Here is a 21,566-nt window from a genome sequence, read left to right as displayed (position 1 = left end):
TGAACTCTCACAAGGCATATTTTGTACAAAGATTATTACAATAGCGTGTTGAGTGTGAATACAGGGGTATTTAGTGTCACACACACGTCCAGAGCATTTCAGCCTTGCTTCCAGGTGTTCTGGCTGTTAGTGACAACTATGGCATTCATTTTGTGGCAAACATGAATCATAGACCAGCTTTTTATCTCCAGGCTTAGAGCCTGTATCAGACCGGCCACCTACAAACCTCCCCCTCATGGCCTGGGGTGACTCTGCAGCACTCTGCCTCAGTTTACCCTTCGATTCAGGGCCCCTTAAAAATGCTACATCACAGTCCAGTGGTAATTAAAACACTGCTCTTTTGGGGTCCAATTTATTTAGTTGTTCCACACATTGGACCTCCCACTTCAGTGTTTCTCTCCTCGAATCAGGAGACCCCAGCCCTCCTTCCCAGAGCTGGGTTCAGTTCAATCTATTCCCTGCAGCTGCTTTCTGAGGCCAGCTGCAGCTTCCAGGACTTCTGTCCTGCTTGGCACTCTCTGCCCTCCTAGCTGGGCCAACGCTGGCTGCCACGCATAAGCTCCTTTGAAAAATCCCACACCCAACACAAGTGTAGCAGTTGCATGCTTCAGAGATGCTTCAGAGTAGATGATTGCTTCAGGGATCAGGAGGGAATTCCCTGCCCCATGTACAGGCCCGGTATGTTACAATAACAGCTTCATAATGTGGGTCATTCCTCTGAAGCAGCAGATCAGTACCACAGAACTGGCTTCTGGCTTGCTGCAGAATGCACAGGGGACAGACTACAAGCTCTTGGGACACAGGGCAGAGGCTCCATTTAATTTCCAGTGAGCAGGCGGGAGTTTAAAAAAAAATCAGAAAATGCAGAATTTAAGGCCCAGTTGAATGGAGCTGGCTGCCTCTTACATGCCACTGACCTTATGGTGATTGCCCATAGGTGATAGACTCCCAGTTCTGAGGGGCTTCACTCCTCCCTTATAGCACTTTCTGTCTGTGCCATGGCATTGAAGCTGGGAGGAAATGGGCCTATACGTTCAAGGTGCCAAAGAGATTTATTTTTGCACAAGTGCTATATCAATGGCCTAATTCATTTTTTTATGTTCCCTGATGTTTGGGGCACTAGCACGTCAAATCCAGCCTTGTTTGAAAAGGCCCCGTACAAGCAATTCCACAAATTAAAACAAATAATTATGATTAGTTGCAAGTGGCCAACCCAGCCCAGGAGTCAAGCTCTTGTATTGTTAGTGAACATACGGTTTAATAAAGGCTGCAGCAGAGAAAAATAACAGTCAACTTGTCTTTATTATAGGGTTCGGCATTTGCACTGTTACTTTGTTCACCGAGGAAATCCAGCAAATGCACTCTTGGAGCTGGCTGTTTTCACTCACTGCTATGCAGCCTGAGATAGTGATGATCAGTTCTCATGCTTCAGGGTAGAAGATGATTGCCTCAGGGATCAGGAAGGAATTCCCTACCCGATACACAGACCAGGTATGTGATGATAACATCTTCATAAGGTGTGTCATTCCTCTGAAGCAGCAGACAAACATTCACACAGAATAATGTGGGATGCAGTGGTGGATATTGGAGGATGGAGGGGTGAGGAGGATGGTTTCTGTCAAGGGTTGCTGGAGTGGGGTGGGGAGGGATAAAGAGTTCCAGGTCCTGCATTGCCCAGGACACCTCTACAAAGAGGAGATTCATCCCTCTCCCTCTGCCAACAGCTTCACCTGCCTCCTGGGTCCCCCAAACCCAAACTGCCACCCAGCAGAGAAAAGCCTGAACTGTCCCAAGAGTACTGCCAAAGCCTCCTGCTTCCCCTTCACAGACTCTGCAGTGCAGCCAGGTGTGTCCGGTGCAACCCAAACAATCTGTGTGGGTCCAGCATTATATTCTGCAGCAGACTGAAAATCTGCAGCATAACATTTAATGTAATATGACAATAAATAACCTGGGGATTATATACTGATTTTACTCATAGTTGTATCAAATGAACTGAAGTTACTCAGTTAACCAGAGTTCCCACACTGCCACACCAGAGTGCTGCAGAAACCAGGGGTCATTGCCACAGCACTGGCATCTAGCTTGCTGCAGAATACGCAGGGGCCTGACTACAAGCCCTTGGGACACTCTTAATTTCCAGTGTGCAGCATGTTCAAATCAAAATCAGGAAAAGCAGAAGTTAAAGAGCAAGATTTTCAGAAGTGACTAGTACTTTTGGGTGACCGACTTGAGACACCTTGTAGGGGCTAGATTTGCAGAAACTGCTGAGCACCTGCCCTCTGATCATCTGGGCTCTTTCAGGTGTCTCACAATGGGCACCCAAAGATTAAGGCATCCCAAATCACTAGTTGCTTTTGAGAATGTTGGCCAAAGTTCATAGCGCATCATCAATGTGCTGCCACACAGCCTGGATAGTTTAGGGCAGTGGTTCCCAAACTTGTTCTGCTGCTTGTGCAGGGAAAGCCCCTGGCGGGCCGGGCCGGTTGGTTTACCTGCTGCGTCCGCAGGTTCAGCCGATCGTGGCTCCCACTGGCTGCAGTTCGCTGCTCCAGGCCAATGGAAGCTGCTGGAAGTGGAAGCCAGTATGTCCCTCGGCCCGCGCCGCTTCCAGCAGCTCCCATTGGCCTGGAGCAGCAAACCGCGGCCACTGGGAGCCGCAATCGGCTGAACCTGCGAATGCGGCAGGTAAACAAACCGGGCCACCAGGGGCTTTCCCTGCACAAGCGGCAGAACAAGTTTCGGAACTGCTGGTTTAGGGTAAATATCTAACAACATAAACTGAAGGCTGCACATTTCACAGGAAAAACAGGGACAGAACTTTACATGTGTGCAAAAGGCTGAGTTCACATTCCTAGAGGAAGCTTAACTTCTTAGGATTTTCTTCCCCTTTCTCTGCAACCTTAATGGCATCATTGCATTTAGCTCAAGCTGAGCTATTTTTATTGCTATTCCATCCAGTTCTTTGCTGTCTTAGGGCCAGACTGTGACTGTCTTACTAAAACTGGGGAGCTGAATGGCACTCACTGTGTAGGTAAAAACCCCCCAACGTGAGTAAGGGATCACAATTTGGCCCTTAGTTTTAGTTCCTTGCTTCTGCCTCCCATTTTCCCCTACTCTCCTCTGCTCCTTTTACTCCTTCTTTCTTACATTGTTTCTTGGATGGATACACATAGTAAGGTGAGCTGCATGGGCTGATGGCCTTGCTTGGTCCTCTGTGGCTTTCCTTTCTGGTGTCTCTTCTGCCTCCGCTTCCACCTTTTCCTTCCAAGTGTCCTTCCCATAACCCTGTCACTGGCACTGCTTTACCTTAACCGACCCCACCTGCACTTGTGTTGGCACTTCCTCTTTAGTCGTTTGACACTGACCAGGGCCTGACCTGCTGCTCACGTGAGAGGCAGAGCTCAGTGTCCTGCCAGCCTCCAGCTGCTATGCAGACATCATTAGCTCCTTTCTCAGCCGTGACACAGGCTGCGGCAGGAGAGTAACTTATCCAGTGTCATAGGCCCGTGACTGATGTGGCCAGCCAAGGCCATTCTCACTACTTCATTAGGTGCCAGGAAGGTGTAGCAGCAAAACATATCCCTTGCCTTCATCTGTTTTCTTTCTCTCCCCATCTCCATTCTGGGCTGTGTTGACTCACATCTTGTCTGGTCCTTTCTGCTGTTCATGTTCTGTTTTCTCAGTCACCCCTCTCTATGGTTTTGTGCAAAGTGAAATTTAAAAGGATCCTGGAGCCTGATTATCTTTTCACTTGCACCAGTTTTGCTCTGCTGTAAGTCCATTGATTCCAGTGGACTTATTCTGGATTTGTACTTGCACTAGTGAGGAGAGAACCAGGCCCTTGATCTCTAAAACATGTTTTAGAGATTACGTTACCAGTGAGTTTCTCTGTTGCTGTGTTCAAGCACAGATTGGCACTAAGGTTCCAAACTGCAAGGAACTCTTGCTTTGTCTCCAGTGGGAACTGAGTCTCAGTACCTCACAGGAGTGGTCCTAAAGCCTTTGTGATGTTGGGAATGTGGAGAACATGGGGACAGGTCAAGAGTTTTATGCAGCCTGATACTGTGGTTCTTCCAGAGTCTGAGTTTTTAGGCTGAGGGTGACATTCTGGTCATTTACAAAGCTGGGCTGAGGCTCTCACTAAAATTAATTATTTTACCTCTTGTGGCAAATAATGGGAAGCCATCTTTGTCTGAACAGTTCTGGGTTGGTTGTTTTTAATAAGTTTGTAGTTTAAATGTCTATTTTCTCTTCATGCATTTGGATGCCGAGGTGAGCTGGCTGATTTTATAACTCTGTTTGGGGCACTTACTTCAGTGTCTCACAAATGCTAAACGCATTTGGAAAAAACAGATTAACATTATCAGATTTATCATGGGATGCTGGTGCTAATCCTGAAGTTATTATGCTGAAATGAGACAGAGGTTTGCCAGAGCAAGGGCTGCAGGATTGGACCTTCTGTATCTATCCTGGACGAGAGCAGAAGTGCTCTGTAAATCTGTCACTGTGGAGCTGCATACCCATTAGGCTACATCGTACTGTGATTCTACAGCATACTCCCTATGGGTGTCTGTGAATGGCAATATCTTAGCATCAGAAAATTCTAAATATATGAAAGATCCAACACTGGCTCCTCGTAGACCATTATTATTTACTATTAGGAGTTGAAGGTCAAGCCATATGTTATAGGGAAATACACTTCACTGAGATTTACCATAGTCCCAGATTTGACCCATGACCTCAATTATACAATAATTTGGGTATTCTTAATAACACACTCCTTGACTGGGTGCAAACTATCTGAGTAGCAATATTTAGGCAGAACGGAGTAAGTTACCAATAGGATTTTAGCTCTAACTTTGAATTGCTTTGTTGCTGTGGCCTGCATATATGGCAAAAAGAAGAGGTTTATCTCTCTCTCTCTTAGGTCTAACTTTCTCGCCTCTTTTTCAGCATGGCCCAGGGGATACTAAGTGCAAATATTGCAAGTTAACACTCTTGTATTCATCTGAAACATCTCAGTCTCCCTCAGGTGTGAGAAATAAAAGGAAACAGTCTGAGGAACAAGCAGCTGAAAGTAGGAAAGACCATTTGGACCACATTCACGGAAGCTGATGCATAGATGTGTAAATTACACCTCCTGTCCCAGTGGGTATGTGGTTTTTTGGATTAGAACTGGCCCACTGTAGGGGCTACATCAGCAGAGGCTGCTGCTGAGTAGATGCACAGGCCAGTTGCCTTGGCCACATGCCTCCTTTCTCGGCAGTACCAACTACTTGTTGGGTAGCTCTGGTCCTCTATGCTCCCCCATTAGTAGGGAGGCCATAACTTCCCTCCGCCCCCCACACCCCAGATTTCTAGCTAAGCAGTGTTTCTGTCCTGGGGTTCTGCATGTGACTGCTAAGGGGCGCACCGGTGTATAAAGCAGCAGGATTCCAGAAAGGCTCTGCCAAAGCAACATGGTGAGATACACCTTTTGTTGTTGTGAAGACACAGCTTGATTCTTTTCACTCCCAATACAGATACAGCTCTCCACATTCTCACAGCATTTGGCTACAAGAATTCATCCAGGATCGTTCATACACACAAGCCAAGTAATGGCTGTATGTAAAGATATTAATTACAGCAAAATGTTACCTGCATTCAGCAAAGTAATATGCAGGTGGACATTCTGTGCTAAATTCACCCCCAGACATATGCTGTTTAAATCCATGAGGTTGGCCATATTCCTCTCTGGTGTAACTCCATTAATTTAAATGGGTCACACCAGGTTGAGCTTGGCCTTTTGCATTACGGGCTTGATCATCCAACCCTTACTCATGCAAGTAATCTTTTCTCAGCCATTTAAATTGTTCATGTGAGCAAGGACTGCAAGATCAAGTCTTGTAATTGGAGAGAATTGTAACTTTTGAGCAAGGAAGTGCAAGTGGAGTTGGATTTATTATGATTGCATTTATAGCAAAGGATGAAAGTTCCCAATTGTTTCAATGCATCGCACAGTGCAAGCAGCAGTTCGAACATTGTATGGGACCTGACTGAACTGCAGAAAGCAGGGGACTCAGTTACAAAAAAGTTAGGGTACATCCACACAGCAAAAAACCCCAAACAAACAAAAACAAGCCCTGCTGTGAGTCTCAGAGTTTTGGTCTACGGACCTGGGCCAAATAGCCATGCAGACATTCTGGCTTGGGCTCTGAAATCCTTCAGAGCCTATGCTTCATTGAAAGTCCACAGGACGTGGGCTTAAAGTACTTAGATGCTTCTGAACATTTTATACATTGTAACCCAAGTGGAGGGCAGGTTCCCAAGACAGATATTTTTGTGGTGTAATGGAGCTCTTAGACTGCCCCTGTGCTGTGAGAAAGAAAGGCATCAAGGCCACATCCTGTTTGCTTTACTCATACAAATACTTCTCTTTTCTACCTCACACAGATGTTGTTTGGAAGTGAGCTGTAGCTCACGAAAGCTTATGCTCAAATAAATTGGTTAGTGTCTAAGGTGCCACTAGTACTCCTTTTCTTTTCATCAAAGATGGTGAGGCGATCAGATACTACATTAATGGGGACTATGTAAGTACCCAAGATAGACATATATCCACAAAACTCCCACTGACTTCAATGGGAGCAGGAGCAAGATCATTGTTTTCATGCAGAGACACTCTGGGACTTCATTCTGTGGGCCATATGTTGTGTCATTGGTTTTAAATGTGGTGGCATCAATTTCAATATTGAAATCAATGTGGAACTCGACTTAAAAACCAATGGCACACCATGGCAGTGTGTATTGTGCAAGATGACACAGGAATCATCTGACAAAATAAGTTAATTATCATTTGGGAGTCTTCCTTGCAACTTTAAAAAAAATGTTTGTGTACTCTTTTCTTTCTTTCCAAGGCTTAGCAGCCATATAGATATAAAGGTTAACATGCAAAGCCTTCAGCTGTAAACTGTACAATTCTGAGTTCACTGATGCTTACCGTGTCAATGATATCTGAAAAGAGTAAATAGCAGGGCTTGCCTCCGTCCCTCTCCTTCTGCTGGTTAAGCAGATTTAGTGTGGGCTGTTGTACAGGTAGTGCCCAAAGATTATGAAAAGGGAATGATCTCTGTGGTCTAATACGGTCAGAGGGACCACACAAGATGACTGAAGTAGCAGAACTCTTAGCTTTTACAATCAGCACAGAGATCATAAAAAGAGAAAACCAGGAGTGCTAAACATATAGGCAAAGACATCTTGCTAGGCAGCTAACTTCAGTGTGAGGCAAACCCCTCCCCACAAAAGGCCATAGCTGCCATCTGCAAAAGTAATTTATTTTAACCATTTCACTTCAATTAATACTGAAATATAATTAGTCAATCATTTCTAGTCTGATTGGTTTTTTTATGGTCTAATATTGCTTTAATGGGATTGATTTTTGTTGTCGGAAATAGGCTTCTTGCCCAAAGCAATGGTGACCATTGAATACTGAGCAGCAGTGAGACCATCTGCCATCTGTCACTGTAGCCTTTATTTATGATTTCTCTTCCTGTCACCCCAAAGTTGAATACAGCAGAGCAATCTTTGAGGGGGCCATTTAGGGATCTGGGGCAAAAATTGGGGTTTGGCCCTGCTTTGAGCAGGGGGTTGGACTAGATGACCTCCTGAGGTCCCTTCCAACCCTGATATTCTATGATTCTATGAATAGAGAAGCTTCTATTAGGCAGAAATGCCAGGCGCTCTCCATCTGGAACCCTTCAACAATTAAACTGTCCTGTGGGGCTACTTTTAAGCTGGTTTTGCAGGGATGTAACAAAGAAAACTTCCTCCGCGAGGACACAGCCATCACGATATTGTCAGGGATCTCATAGGCAGCCTGGCCAAGGGAAGCGCCAGATGCACTGTCAGATGCTGTACGCTCATGCTGCCTGTGGTCCATGGGTATCGAAGGATTGTCAGGATGGGCGTCTGGGCCCTAATGGGTGGTGCCAGTGTAACCCACACACCTCCTGGGTGTGATGTTCTGTTCCATGTGGCACCGAGACCACTTAGAGAGAGAGAGAAAATGAGTCTGCTCTACAGCCTTAGCTAAAAGTCAGTTGGCTTCTAGCTCACTGGGTAGAGGCTCATGCGCTGAGGTCCACAGTTTGATCCTGCCCTCTAGTGACCACAGGTGCCAACTTTCGTTGGCGCTGGTGGGTGCTCCCACCCCCCCTCCGCCGCCCCAACTCCGCCCCCTCCCTACCCCTATTGGACCCCTCCCCAAATCCTGGCCCCGCCTCTTCCCCGAGCGTGGTGCGTTCCTCCCCCCTCCCTCCCAGCGCAAGCCATGCACAAGAGCTGTTTCGCGGCGCAAGCCCTGGGCGGGGGGGGAGAAGCAGGACGCAGCGGTGTGCTCAGGGGAGGCGGAGGAGGTGAGCTGGGGCGGGGCGAGGAGCTGCCGGTGGGTGTAGACTCAGCCAAGGCAGAGTCAGCCGTGCCCGAGCTACAGAAGGGGTGGGGCTAACAGTCTCTGAGGGCTAGGTTTATGAGAGCGGGGCGGAGCGAAAACCTCCGGTGGGCGGAGCACAGCCAGTCAATGCGCTGATCTCTGATTGGTGGCCGCAGTCACGTGCGCGGGGGCCGAAAGGAGGTGTTCGTGCGCGCCAGCGGGGAGGGTTGCGGAGTGTGCGCAGTGAGAGGCCTAGGCTGGGGGCTCAGGTAGGAGCCGAGTGGGGAGGCCGGGATCTCCGCCCCCATGAGGGGTTGTGGCGCCGCGCAAGGGGCGCGGCAGGAGGGGGCGCCGGGCCTGTGTGACGTAGGGCAGATTACTTGCGCCCTACTATCCCCGTCAATGTGCCCGGCTCCCGGCGTGCCTTGCGCCCTCCCCCGTCAATGTGCCCGGCTCCCGGCGTGCCTTGCGTCCTCCCCCGTCAATGTGCCCGGCTCCCGGCGTGCCTTGCGCCCTCCCCCGTCAATGTGCCCGGCTCCCGGCGTGCCTTGCGCCCTCCCCCGTCAATGTGCCCGGCTCCCGGCGTGCCTTGCGTCCTAGTTGCCCCGTTGCTGGGCTCGCGTGGGCTCTGCCTCTTTCCTGCCCTGGGGAGCAGGTGACGGGTGTGTGGTGTGACCCGTTCCCTGTCCCTTGCAAGACGAGGGCTCGCAGCAGGCAGCGTGTTTCTGTGGACTGGTGTAGGGTTGCCAGCCCTTCAAGTTTGCCCTGGAGTCTCCAGGAATTAAAGAGTGATCTTCAGTTAAAGATTATGCCATTTGATAAAACCTCCAGGAATTTGCCCAAATGAAATTGGCAACTCTACTGTGGTGCAGGGCTAAGTTGGCCCGGCATACAGCATGGCCCCCGACTAGCCTGCCTGGCCCTTCGTGTTGGCGGTTCCCAGTATGCATTCACGGTGCTTTCCTCCCAGCAGAAGTGAGGGGCCCTCGTGGGTGATGCTCTTCCTTGAGCTGAGCCCCCTGGCTGTGTTGTGGGCCGGGACCTGCTGTATGTGGCTATGGGAACCTTTAAATTTAAAAATGGGGAGATATATGCCACACGGTTGAACTCCTTGGGCTGCAATCTGAGCAGCCTGATGTAGTGGGGCAGCAGTGGAGTTGCCAGCCCTCTGGGGTTGTTGTGGAGTGTACAGGGATTAAAGATTAATCTTTAATTAAAGGTTGTCATGTGATGAAACCTCCGGGAGTACGTCCATCGAAAATTGGCGATGCTAGGCAGTAGTGGTAGTCTCATGCTTATGGGTACGGTGGTGGGTGATATGCTGCCCCTTCCCTGCTCTATGTCCTGGGCTGGGGTACAGTTTTAACACTAATTGTTTCAGTCCTATCTCTCTCTGCCTCATTGACTTGCATTCCTCTTTTTTCTTCTGCTTTTAGTTCTTACTACTTGTCTTCCTCTGTTGTCGATAACTCTGTGAAGCTTTGTGGGATATAGTGTGTGTGTGAGAGAATATAAAATAGAGTTGTTTTGCACTGTTGCTTTCCATGGAAATTCTGGATATGTTGGATTCGGCTGAGGCTGTTTTTTGTGGCTTTGAAAACATCCAGAGAGAGATGCCTTTCATTTTTCGTATCCATTAGTTTAATCTTTTTAAAATGGCTTTAGTGTAAAGTCAAGTCTAAATTTTGGGTCAAATTTGATTTTGCAAAACTTAAAACTGATGTTTCCATAGAGCTTTTATTCCAGTAGAAACAGATTTTTATACTAAATTTTGTAATTTTTCTGTTTTGTTAGAGATGACATGAGGAAAGGAAGCAATATAATACATTATAACACAGTTCTTGATTTTATAATCTGTTGTAAGGAGCAGTGGTAAGGAAAGTAAGAAAATGTGTGGTTTTTTTTAAAGGTGACCGGACAATGAAAAAATATTGGCCTTGTGTCCTTTTTAGCTACTTTTGTATTGTATATTGTAGGTCTGGAAATAAAAGGCAGCTTCAAAAAGAGCTCCTCCACCAATCTGTTTTTTACATTAGAAATCCAGGTCCACTTCTGGAAGATTCTATGGGCTTATTTACACACAAACTTGCACTGAAAAAACTGAATTACTTGTAGTCTGTACCTTTTGTTACCATGATACTATTTCTGAGTGTGGACACTCTTACTTTAGAATAAAAGTGTCCTGTTTTGATTTAGCTTAAGACACTAAACCTGACCTGATCAGGAGCACTCTTAAGAGTGTCCACACACAAAACATCCATTAAAATAACAAACGGTGTGGGTTAAAATTGATTTAGTTATTTTGGGACAGTTCAGTTACTTTGTGTGCAGACCAGCCCTTAGCTGACTGGAGAACTAGTGAAATGGTGGCATTATATGAGCCAAGAGAGTGAAAGCCAAGCAGTTGAGAGGGGAAGAGGTTTTTATTATAAGCCTACTAAAAGCTGTTCTCTTTTGTTTTTTAACTCTCCCATTTAACTGCAATGCTTGACTTCCATTTTGGATAATGGAAGCCTTTGTTAAACATTCAATACTCCCATCCTTTCTGTTAGGCCAAGTCTACTCTTAAAAGTTTTGCAGGTGTCAGTTAAGAGTGTAATCTGTTAACTGAATTTATTACATATAATTATGGTTGCAAAAGCCCTAGTGTAGACAGTTACACCAGCAAAAGCATTTTTTGTATGTGTGCTGGTTTAACTTATTTTGCTCGCTGAACTGGAACAAGCTCTTTTTTGCTGATATAATTGCATTTACACTAGTTAGGCTGGTGCCAGTATAGCTATACTGATGAACCTTTTATGTGTACACAAGGTCTTAAAGTGTGAGGTGGGTGACAAGACCTGCCTTTTACAATGGATCCTACAAGTCTTTATTTCAGCTATGTAAGATCATGCAGCTCATATTTGCTGTGAGCACGTCATCTTTGAAACAGTGGCATTGTTAGAGGTGGAATTTTTAATGTACATCTTGTTTATCGTACCATAAAATAGCTGTATTGAACCCTGCCATTTGCTCTTCTTATCCAGTCCCAACATGATGGCTGCATAACTGCATCCAAGGCATGGGTATCCAGAAAGTGGCCCCAGGGAGTTCTACAATGCAAATGCCACCATCCTTAATATAGGTTTCAGAGTAACAGCCGTGTTAGTCTTTATTCGCAAAAAGAAAAGGAGTACTTGTGGCACCTTAGAGACTAACCAATTTATTTGAGCATGAGCTTTCGTGAGCTACAGCTCACTTCATCGGATGCATATCGTGGAAACTGCAGCAGACTTTATATACACACAGAGAATATGAAACAATACCCCCTCCCACCCCACTGTCCTGCAGGAAATGGCCCAACTTGATTATCATGCACATTGTGTAAAGAGTTGTCACTTTGGATGGGCTATCACCAGCAGGAGAGTGAATTTGGGGGGGGGGGGGGGTGGAGGGTGAGAAAACCTGGATTTGTGCTGGAAATGGCCCAACCTGATGATCACTTTAGATAAGCTATTACCAGCAGGACAGTGGGGTGGGAGGAGGTATTGTTTCATATTCTCTGTGTGTATATAAAGTCTGCTGCAGTTTCCACGGTATGCATCCGATGAAGTGAGCTGTAGCTCATGAAAGCTCATGCTCAAATAAATTGGTTAGTCTCTAAGGTGCCACAAGTACTCCTTTTCTTTTTGCATCCTTAATATAGAAGTGAATCTAGTGGAGACTTGTGTAGCTTCTCCTATGAAAAGTAAGTGTTGCACATTGGGTTCTGTTGTCTATGCAGGCTCACATCTCACTTGTAGCTGAAGGGGATGTAAATCTACTCTATTTATGGAAATTAAGTGTGATGTGTGGGTTCCTGGCAAGTTGCCAGCATACCCCCCTTGAATGTACAAAGCATGGCTCCACCCTTGCTATAAGGAAGTGACAGGTAACCATGATTAATTTTTTATATACTACTACTATATTACCTTCTACTCTCTCTTATTGGTCCAGTTCTGAATTTATTTACATTTAACAGTAAAAATGTCCTCAACAAGCCTCTTTTTTACTCATCCTGTGGAGGAGCATATCCTCATCCTTCTCCCCCAAATCCCCTCTTACTGTTTTTGTGTCACAGTGAAGTTGAAGATGAGGCTTATTTAAAAGGTACTGGCTCAAGATATACAGAAATGATAGCATATTAAATATAGCTCACATTGGTCTGTGGAGGTTTTGTGAGGTAGTGGGGTCAGCAGGCTGAACTTGAGGATGAGAGCCTGGAGCACCTGAGTTCTAATCCTGGCTCCACCACTGACTTCCTCTTTGACCTTGTGCAAATCACTTAAACTCTCTCTAACTCAGTTTCCCCATCTGGGAAATAATACTTAACTCCCCTTTGTGAAGTACGTGAGTCAGCTTTAACTAATATTTGTCAAGCACTCTTAGATCAGGAGTGCTATATAAAACTAGCTATTTATTATTAACAAAAAGATATTCTTAGCACCTGAAATGAGTGATGACAGAAAACACAGTTTCTGGGATTTTGCCATGTAAAATAAGGCAGTACCGGTTTGTGACGCTTTGAGTAAACTTCTTTTACGTCATTAGAATTTTCACTCTCAAAGCTTCTGTTTCAAAAAATCCCCCAAAGGCAAAGTCAGACTCAGCCCAAACTGAGGCCTTGGCTACACTTGCAAGTTAGAGTGCATTAAATCAGCCCCGGGCCCCCTAACTCTTGAGGTGTCCACACTGGCAAGGCACTTAGAGCGCCTGGACTCCGCAGCTGGAGTGCTCCTGGTAATCCACCTCCACCAGAAGCACAAAGCTTGCTGCGCCCTGGCTGAAATGCCTGGGTGTCAGTGTGGATGACGTGTTGCATTACTGCGCTGTGATTGGCCTCCGGAAACGTCCCATAATCCCCTGAAGTCAAGTGGCCACGCTTGTCATTGTTTTGAACTCGGCTGCAGGCATGTGGATATCCCCTTTCAAAGACCTGTTTCTGACAGCTGGCATGCTTATCTGCACCGGGACAAAGCGAACCAATACTGTGGAATGCTGCTGTGAATGTGTATGTGAGAGAGAGGCGCGGGGGAGGGAGGTCTGCTGCTGTCTGAACTCACAAGACAGCATGCTGACACACTCTGCCCCCCAAAACACACACTCTCCCCCCACAAACACACAACACACTCCACCCCCCCATTTGAAAAGCATGCCGCAGCCACTTGCACACTGGGATAGCTACCACAATGCACTGCTCTTTGTGGCATTGCAAGAGCTGCTAATGTGGCTACGCCAGTGCTCGTGCAGCTGACCACGTAAACACACTGCAGCGTTTTCTCTGCTGCGGTCTCTGAAGGCTGGTTTAAGTCTCAGCGCTCTACATCTGCAAGTGTAGCCAAGCCCTAACTGTGTTTTGTTTGGAAACCCTAAATAGGTTTGCTGTCGCTTGAAATTCAGTCCAAGATTCACCAAAGGTTTGCAAACCTTGCCCCCTGTTTCAGGTTTGTAAATTCTCACCAGCAACTACATACCACACAACAAAAACACTAACCCAGGAATCAATCCCTGCAACAAACCCCGTTGCCAATTCTGTCCGCATATTTATTCAAGGGACACCATCATAAGACCTAACCACATCAGTCACACCATCAGGGGCTCGTTCACCTGCACATCTACCAATATGATATATGCCATCATGTGCCAGCAATGCTTCTCTGCCATGTACATTGGCCAAACCGGACAGTCTCCATGCAAAAGAATAAATTGACACAAATCAGACATCAAGAATTGTAACATTCAAAAAACGGTAGGAGAGCATTTCAGTCTCCCTGGACACTCAATAATGGACTTAAAAGTGGCAATTCTTCAACAAAAAAGCTTCAAAACCAGACTTCAGCGTGAAACTGCAGAACTGAAATTAATTTGCAAACTGGACACCATCAAATTAGGCCTGAATAAAGACTGGGAGTGGATGGGTCACTACAAAAAGTAAAAAGAAAAGGAGTACTTGTGGCACCTTAGAGACTAACCAATTTATTTGAGCATAAGCTTTCGTGAGCTACAGCTCACTTCATCGGATGCATATCGTGGAAACTGCAGCAGACTTTATATATACACAGAGAATATGAAACAATACCTCCTCCCACCCCACTGTCCTGCTGGTAATAGCTTATCTAAAGTGATCATCAGGTGGGCCATTTCCAGCACAAATCCAGGTTTTCTCACCCTCCACCCCCCCCCCCCCCCAAATTCACTCTCCTGCTGGTGATAGCCCATCCAAAGTGACAACTCTAAGAGTTGTCACTTTGGATGGGCTATCACCAGCAGGAGAGTGAATTTGGGGGGGGGGGGGTGGAGGGTGAGAAAACCTGGATTTGTGCTGGAAATGGCCCACCTGATGATCACTTTAGATAAGCTATTACCAGCAGGACAGTGGGGTGGGAGGAGGTATTGTTTCATATTCTCTGTGTATATATAAAGTCTGCTGCAGTTTCCACGATATGCATCCGATGAAGTGAGCTGTAGCTCACGAAAGCTTATGCTCAAATAAATTGGTTAGTCTCTAAGGTGCCACAAGTACTCCTTTTCTTTTTGCGAATAAAGACTAACACGGCTGTTACTCTGAAACCTGTCATTATACAAAAAGTAATTTTCCTTCTGCTGATACTCACACCTTCTTGTCAACTGTTAGAATGAAGGACGTCCACCTTGATTGCATTGGCCTCGTTAACACTACAAAGGTAATTTTCTCGCTGTTGATATTCATCCCTTCTTGACAACTGTTGTTCCACCTTAATTTAATTGGCCTCGTTAGCACTGACCTCCCCCACTTGGTGAGGCAACTCCTATCTTTTCATGTGCTGTAATATATATATATATATATATATATATATATATATACACACACACACTGCTTACTGAATTTTTCTCTCCATGCATCCGATGAAGTGGGTTTTAGCCTATGAAAGCTTATGCCCAAATAAATTTGTTAGTGTCTAAGGTGCCACAAGGATGCCTCCTTGTTTTTTGCTGATACAGACGAACATGGCTACCACTCTGAAACCTGTAATTTGAGTTAGTTATCTTACTGGTTCTCAAACTGTGGTCGGGACCCCAAAGTGGATTGGGACCCCATTTTAATGGGGTCACCAGCACTGGCATTAGACTTTCTGGGGTCTGGGACTGAAGCTTGAGACCGAGCCCTACCACCCGTGGCCAAACCCTAAGGGCTTCAGCCTTGGGTGGCAAGGCTCAGGTTACAGGCCCCCTGCCTGATGCTGAAGCCCTTGGGCTTTGGCCCCCCTAGCCCAGAGCGATGGAGCTTGGACTTTGCTCTCTTTCTCCCTCCCCTCCTGCCCCCAGCGGTGGGGCTCGGGCAGGCTCAGACTTAGGTTCCCCCTCCTTGGGTCATGTGGTAGTTTTTGTTGTCAGAGGGGGTCGCGGTGCAATGAAGTTTGAGAACCCTGTGTAAATTTAAACTGATATGGTTATAATGATATAACCTGCCTGCATAGACACTCTTAAACTGGAATATGAGTACTATTTTTTTTTGTTTAGCTTGGGAAGGGGTTTAAGCTATGCCTCTTCCCCCCCCCCCCCCCCGCGCTTCCCCAAAGCTGCTCTTACACTGGAATAAGAGTGTCCACTTGAGGCATGTGTGTTATATTGGTATAACTGATAAGACCTAATGTGCTCCTTCTCAAGACATAGTTATTTTTAAAGGACACTGGAATTTTGAAAAGTCAACACAAACTGGGATTTGTCTATTGCAGACAGGGTGCCTTCCTGGGCTCTGCTATGAAACCTTTCCTAGGCTGGTATCTGTCAGAGGCTATTCCCTATGGGCAACATATCTCAGCTACATCTCTTCGTCAGGTCCACCCTCCATTGGACTCAGCTCATGACAGCTATGGCTGGTCCCCCGTCCCCGTCCCCCCCGGTGAAATCCTTGCTAAGCTGTTTTCCACTGGGAAAATTCTCTCTGAGTACCTTTATTTTTGTTCTGCGGTCAGTCCCAAGTTTGATCCAGCTGCTTCCATTATCAGGTGGCAAGGTATTATCTGACACCCCACAGCCAGTATGAGCCTGCTATGCCCTTACCCTAACTGTTCAGTCCTTCCTTCCACCTACAAGATCCGCTTGTAGTCCTCAGAGTAGGTCATGTGGAGAGCTGCATTACAATGGCAAACAACTTCCAGGTGCTGTTTCCAACTGTCAAACAGTAAAAGAGAGGAAGGGGAATTGAAATGAGAGGTAAGCCCTGAGCATCTCCCTGGCTTTAAGCCAGGCTCCCCTGTGTAATTCATTTCAGCATCTGCACTCTAAGTGCAGGAATCTATCTTTAGTTTGATAACCTGCTCACTCTTGTTCGGTATGTGAGTTGGTTTCTAAATTCCAGTGCAATAACTTTTAACTCTGGTCAGTGGGAAAGTGAATGAGCTGCATTCTGTTAACGTTTGGCCCATTTTTCTACTTGGTACAAATGTATAACATCTGCTACCGTATAGAAGAGAGAATGTGCACTCTAATATTCTGCTTGTCTTTATTGCTTCTATTATAACCCTCACAAAGTGAGACTTTGGTCTTGTGCACACAGGGAAATTGATCTAGCTGTGTTGGAATAAGCTGTTCTGGAATAGCTCCCTGTGTAGTGTGAGGCACCTCGCTCCCACTTGCCCTTGGCATGAGGAAGCCATGTCTGTATCTCCCAGAGATTGGCTCCCCAACTCCATAGGCAATACAAGCACTCCCTTTTAGGCCTGCGCAGGCCTCACTGCCTTTCTTCAGATTAGGGAAAGGCACACTCTGCCCTCTGCTTAGCTCCCTGGAGTGTCCAGCCACTGTTTCACTTGGCAGTTACGGTATTTACAGATCTGTTGCTTCCAAAGAAACAGTGCACCCCAGTTTACCAGCTCCATCTCAGATCACAGTTTTGCTTTCACACACAGCATTTAGATATGTGTTTAGTGAAATCAAGAATGAATCTCTGCTTTGTTTTGTTTGTGATATCAGGTAGAAGTAGTGGAAACAATGGTTACAGATAAAATAAAATCTTAAAATGCATTCCAGAGCCTAGACTTAATTAACATGGTACTCTGATGTCTTGTGGAGTATTGCTCACCCAGCATCCTTCCAGGCTGGCTGTGATCCTGCTTTCATAAGACAAACATGCTGTTAGCTTGTCTCCTTGGTGAAGAATCCAAAGTGTCTCTTGGTTCTCCCTAGATATAGCAGAACAATCCTTTGCCATTACTTATAAACAGGACACCCTCTGCTCACTGTTCCTTCAAGTGGCTTTCCTCTCTTGTTGATTTTGCAATCTCTTGATTAGCACCAGGCTCAGTATGCAAACAGACATAGATTGCAAGGCGGGCAATACACTTATGACCAGACAGCGATAATCGTCTATTACTACGTGCCGAAAGAAACGTTTTTGAGGTATGTCACGTCCTGGTGACATGCCTTAATCCCAAATCCTTAAGAATATAATTTTCAGTATAGATACATAACTTCTTAAATATTATCTGTGTATACATTTTGCAGTGTTTATGATGATCACATGCCACCCTTTGGTGAACTAATATGCATATATCTGACCCAGGGATCCCTGTGCATCCCTGTACCCTCTGCCAGTTGGCACGAAGTGGTCTGTGGGTTACATATGGACACTATTCCAGAACAAAAGTGACTTCATCCTGGAATAATATTCTGCTATAGCCTTGTGAGTCAATTTCCCTGTGTAGATTAGGACTCAGCCTCTGTGTATTTATTGATTTAATCCAGAGTGACTGCTTTAATCCATATACATTTAATGGGAGAAAATATCAATGGCTGGCTCTGACTAGTCCTAAATGCCCCCAACACCACTTCCCACTGTCGTGAATTTAAAGCGGTCAGTGCCTTTTTGAAACAGAGTCCCATCCTGTCACATTCTGGGATGCAGTCCAGATGAGTGAAGGATTGTGTCACCACCTGTAATCCTAGATGCCTGAAATGCCCTATTGCTGTGGCTTGCAACCTGGACACCAGCAACCAACCAGTGAGCATGCAGGTCACACCATGAGTGTCTGTGTGCTGTAAATCCATGGATCAATAACACTGACCCCAGTGGCTCAACAGCTGCTTGTGGGCTTCTACCAGCTTTGGTTATCACTTGCAGGGTGACCTCCAACACACTCTCAGTCCCGAATTTTCCCCAGACTGTGTTCCCTGAAGCATCCCATGTGCTCCTGGACCACTTGGAGAAATAATTAGGTTTGCTACTTTTAAAGAGACAAAAGCACATTAGTTTATTTATTTAACTAGGGTAAATAGAACCTTTCCTTCAAACATAGCCCTGAGTTCCTTAGAGTAAAAATAAATTCCATTTATTAACAATAGGACATAAGTAATGTCAACTAAAAGGAATAAACATAGAAAGGGTTACGGGCAAATCAAAGTGAAAATACATATCTGAAAGTCAAAAATTTAATCTAGCAAGGTACAGGCTTTGTTCAAGATGGTGTTTTTTTTTTCTCACCAGTCTTCCTTCTACCCTGCCATGACTGACTTTCCCTCAGTCAGAATCTTCCACAGAACTACAAGGTGCAGGCTTCCTGTGTCTTCCTAGGTGAAAGTTCTTTGCTTAAGCAAGTTTCTCACCTATATGCAGTTCCCAGAGACATCAGCACCTCCTTTCTCCTTGGTTGAAGAATCCATCTTTCTCAGCTTGCGAGAGCTCTAGCCCTTTGTGCCTCTCTAGTGATGGATGCCAAAATGGCTTTCTGTCTCTGCTTATAGATTTCAAAGTTTAATGACCTAGTTTAAAGAGGGCAAGATAACCTCATGGTGGTCTTCCCTTCCTGTGGTCTTCCTATTCCTCCTGCTGATTTTTGTATAGATGGGGCTTCCATATTTTAGGTCACACTTTGCTTAATTTCTTTGGAGACAGATGGCTGTCTTCCTTCCTGTCTGGTGAAAACCTGTTTTTTCCGTTTATTTGGTCACAGATTGTAAAGCATAATATCAATGAGTATCTATAGTTCTTTATATAGTGTTAATACAGACATTTCACGGTGATATTAATCATCAGTGTGCCATTAGCTTTCAGAAAGTATCTTACTTGATACACTGTTATAATACAGCAATATTGTATGCAGTCAGTGGATTCAATTACTTATCGTTTGAGGTGCCCCCCTGTCTTTATAAATAAAATAAAATTTCTCTCTCTTGCAGGGGAGTAGATGCCATGCCGTGTTCTCCCCACCTGATAACTTTGTTTACCTTATGTGTAAATGACCCTTCATTGTCTCTTCCTGCGAAGCAGGCTGGTCAGAGAAGCAAACATATTCCTTTGTCTAGAGCATACCTGTTTACCAGCTCCCCAGACATATCTGGCTTAAACATTTTTTTTAGTCAAATTCCATTATATGTCCAAAACTCTTAATACCTCTCCCCTCTTTCCCATCCCCCCCATACATCATACAAGTATATTAATGGTCAGTGAGTTACTAGTTTTCCAATGACACATTACATGACACCTTTTAGATACAGATTATAACCATAGTGAGTTGAGGTACACCAAATTGGTCAGGCAGCTGAAACTCATTACCTGATTCCAGTGAGCCCTCTGGCACTGGGATGCTCTTAGGGTCACACATCCACTGTGTCTTCTTTCTTTGCTGGCAACTGCATGGCTGAGCTCTGTCATTTTATTGTAGTTGTGGGGTGAAATTCTTGCCTCATTGAAGTCCATGGCAAAACTGTTGACTATAGTGCAGCCAGGATTGATGCTGTTTTTCACCACATTCATCTACTGAAACTGGTTAGCTTAAGTATGTTAACCATAACTCTCTGCTTCCTCTCACAAAGTTGCACTTGAGGAATGTTGGGAAAAAGGTGGGGGAATAGTGAATGGCACCCCCTCCTTGTAATTCAATACTTAACCAATGCCAAAGTCTGGTGTTATGTGGAGCATTGTGCTGCTGTAGGGGGCTGTATTTCCAATGAGATGTAAAAGCAAGTTCTTGTTCACTTGTCTTTAAGGTTCCCATAACCCTTACACAAATACGGGGTGCCTTGACCAAATATTAGTCTAGGCAATTAGATTCTGCTTCCCTAAATTATCTCTATGGTTTCTCTGATTATTCATCTTGTCTCAAAGGGCTGTGTAGTGTAATTAGTGCTACATAGAAGCTTAAGATACTCAAAGATATGGCTGTATCTGTTGGATGAATGTACTTATATGGGTGTTGGATGGTTTGGGTCCCAAATATAGTTTGTAAAACAATTGGCTTCATGGGATGAAATAATCTATAATTTATTCTAGGAATGTGTTGATAATACTATAGGATTTTCAGTGAGCAGGTTAGAGCAGTCCTGAACCATGAGTTTATGTTGTTTGCCTGCACAATGAGAATCTTTGCCAGTAATTCACAAAGTCTGATGCTAGTGTCTGCAAAAGAAGGGGAGATGCTTTCAAAACCTCTGGGTTGCAAGGGAAGAGTCCCTGTACAGATGTGTGTGATGTTTCTGGGGAGAGGCTATGCCAGGTATCTGCTTTTAAATTTTCAAAATACATTTATTTTTAACAACTGCCTATTTTAAACACAATGTTTTTTTTAACAGGAGTTTTAAAAAGGTTTCACTATTAATTTTAGAACTTACATTTCAAGCATGTTTCTGTAAAAGTGACTTTTTCAGTGTCCTCTGCATTGTGTTCTTTTGCGAGAAATCTCTGCATAATTATTTCTTATGTACTTGTTCAATCTATCAGCCAACAGATGTCAAGTGTAGCAAAATGCTATAATAATATTATAAACTAATAATAGTTATAATGCTTCTAATTACCTGGCATGGCTTTTGATAAAGGCAGACTCAGAAATTAGAGTGAGTGAATGCTTAACCTTGAACCACAGAAGCATAAATGAGCACTTAATCTTGCTCTAGGTGTACTATACTTGCAGGTGTTTCAGCTGCACCCACCTGTCTCTAATCAAGTGGCCCGTTCCCTTAATTTCCTCAAACGGACCAGGAGTAAAAATCATTTAAATCAGTTATTATAGTAAAAACCTATTATCAGTATGTTCAGAGATGCAGAACAACTCTGGTAAACTCTGTTGATGAGCAAGTTTATTGAAATGGATTTTGCATACCAAAAACTGAAGCCTGGTCATCTTAAAACTAATTTGGCAGTTGACCACTTGGGTTTCAAAGA

The 21,566-nt window shown here is 45.0% G+C and overlaps 1 protein-coding gene across 2 annotated transcripts in view; it reads left to right on the top strand.

Moving 5' to 3' along the window:
* Window positions 1-8,320: 8,320 nt before the first annotated feature.
* The window catches only part of SIL1 (SIL1 nucleotide exchange factor), a 230,001-nt gene continuing 216,755 nt past the window's right edge, over window positions 8,321-21,566 (top strand). The window contains exon 1 of one of the 2 annotated variants that reach the window (XM_073356007.1): window positions 8,321-8,393. The gene's annotated coding sequence lies outside the window, so the exon portion shown is untranslated. Of the gene's footprint in view, window positions 8,394-8,614; window positions 8,680-21,566 lie in introns of those variants that run through there. The other variant, XM_073356006.1, reaches the window with a different exon arrangement.

Source organism: Lepidochelys kempii, chromosome 8 (assembly GCF_965140265.1).
Source record: "Lepidochelys kempii isolate rLepKem1 chromosome 8, rLepKem1.hap2, whole genome shotgun sequence".
In the NCBI taxonomy this organism is placed as follows: Eukaryota; Metazoa; Chordata; order Testudines; family Cheloniidae; genus Lepidochelys; species Lepidochelys kempii.
The sequence above is the reverse complement of the archived record's forward strand: the minus strand, read 5'-3'. Positions and strand labels throughout refer to the sequence as shown.